This window comes from Aplysia californica, unplaced genomic scaffold (assembly GCF_000002075.1).
Source record: "Aplysia californica isolate F4 #8 unplaced genomic scaffold, AplCal3.0 scaffold00117, whole genome shotgun sequence".
Taxonomy (NCBI): Eukaryota; Metazoa; Mollusca; class Gastropoda; order Aplysiida; family Aplysiidae; genus Aplysia; species Aplysia californica.
Genome location: NW_004797387.1, coordinates 246,124 through 247,775, shown reverse-complemented (window position 1 = coordinate 247,775; position 1,652 = coordinate 246,124). Strand labels below are relative to the sequence as shown.

Here is a 1,652-nt window from a genome sequence, read left to right as displayed (position 1 = left end):
GGGTCGACTTTTACCAATATAAACACTTTGTTTTAATGTAATTGCTTTCACGCCCCCGTCAACACGTTTTAGAGCATTTAGGAGGCGGGCGGCTTCGGCCCTGTCTGTTAGATCCAATACAGGCTGAGAGGGAGAATACGTCCTAGCCCAGCAGAAAGAACAAAATACTCGACAAAAAGTCTTCCCACATTGGAATTCAGCTCTGGCTTTCTGCGTTCGACAGCAAAGCGTTTAAACCGCTGTACATGCACATAAAAAGTCGGTGCTTTTTTAAAATATTTATTTAGAAGAGGAACATGCTATGACAATCCACCGACACACAATGCCTAATACATGTATCACTTACACTCTAGCAATGTGAAATATGAGCACCAGGGTTAGGATGCAAGGCGTTGTTATTCGACAACTTATCGAGAAGGTGGGCTGTGCGTCTGTCTCTTACTCGTGCGGTATCGAAAAACTATTTGCGGTATGGCTGTAAGCCACTTTATCAATTATGCTGCGTAATAGGCAAGACAGCAAGACATGCTTTTCTGTAACTTCCTTCTCTGATACGGCACAATTAAGTAAATGAGTGGAGGACTTTGACCCTCAAATCAACCCCCACCCCCTTTTTAAAAAAAGAACAAACAACAAAACCTAAAACCAACAACCTTCGAAGAAGTACATGATAAAACAAAAGTAAAAACAAGTGCGATGATAAGGAGAATTGATACGAGTTGTAAGGTGTATAATTCCATTTGAATGAATGCTACGCTTGGGGGGGGGGGGTATCTTTGACCAAAAGTCGTTGGTTGGTTGTTGAAGGCGTCTCTGCAGATCCTTCTTTTTTTCTTTCCCTTTGTTGTCTCCGCCCGTCTTCTATTACTCGGGACTTGGGCGGGACCTTCCTTGCCTTCATGTAAACTACTGTTATTTTATTATCATATCGTTTAAGTCTGACTACGAGTTTTATCCCACTTGCAACGCAATTAGGTCACATAAGTGCCGAAGATCAGAAGTGATACACGGAGAATAACATACATAGAAAAGGAGGAGAGATGTTAATGATAGAGGTTTGATAGTCTAATACATGTATGTAGTCTAGTGAAGAAGGAGCAAGCCTCACCAAAGCACTCGCCAACCACCCAATATTATGTCGACGTGCTTCTCTTTCCTCAAACAAAAACAAAAAATGACTGTTCTTGTACATGCACTGAAGAGCTTCGCTAAACTCAAACTAAACGGTCGTTATATTGTTGGTATGCCTATCTCTAAACCAAAACGTTTGAAAAAAAGTTGCTTTTTTAAGCGCTTGAACATGAACAAAACAAAACTCCTTGTTTTCCACCTACCTTAAAAGATACCTTTAGGCCTGTAATGCTGGCATTCAGTGGGTGACGTAGTATAGGGCCTGCATTGTGAATGGCAATGTTTACACGGATCGGTCTTGGCCTTCCACTGACATAATGTGGGCTGGGATAAGTGTTGGCTCTAGGCCACTTACAACTGCCTGGTGCTCGAGACTGATTAGAAATGTGTGGGTGTGTGACAAAGTGTAGTGGGAAATTGGGCGTGGGGGGATGTATGTATGTATGTATGTATGTATGTATGTATGTATGTATGTATGTATGTATGTATGTATGTATGTATGTATGTATGTATGTATGTAT

General features: G+C 41.3%; 1 protein-coding gene across 1 annotated transcript in view; it reads right to left on the bottom strand.

The window, feature by feature from the left end:
- Window positions 1–1,453, bottom strand: part of LOC101858336 — a gene marked incomplete at its 3' end in the record, with an annotated part of 6,645 nt that extends 5,192 nt beyond the window's left edge. Inside the window, 1 exon segment of the mRNA XM_005095947.3 lies at window positions 1,335–1,453.
- Window positions 1,454–1,652: the final 199 nt, after the last annotated feature.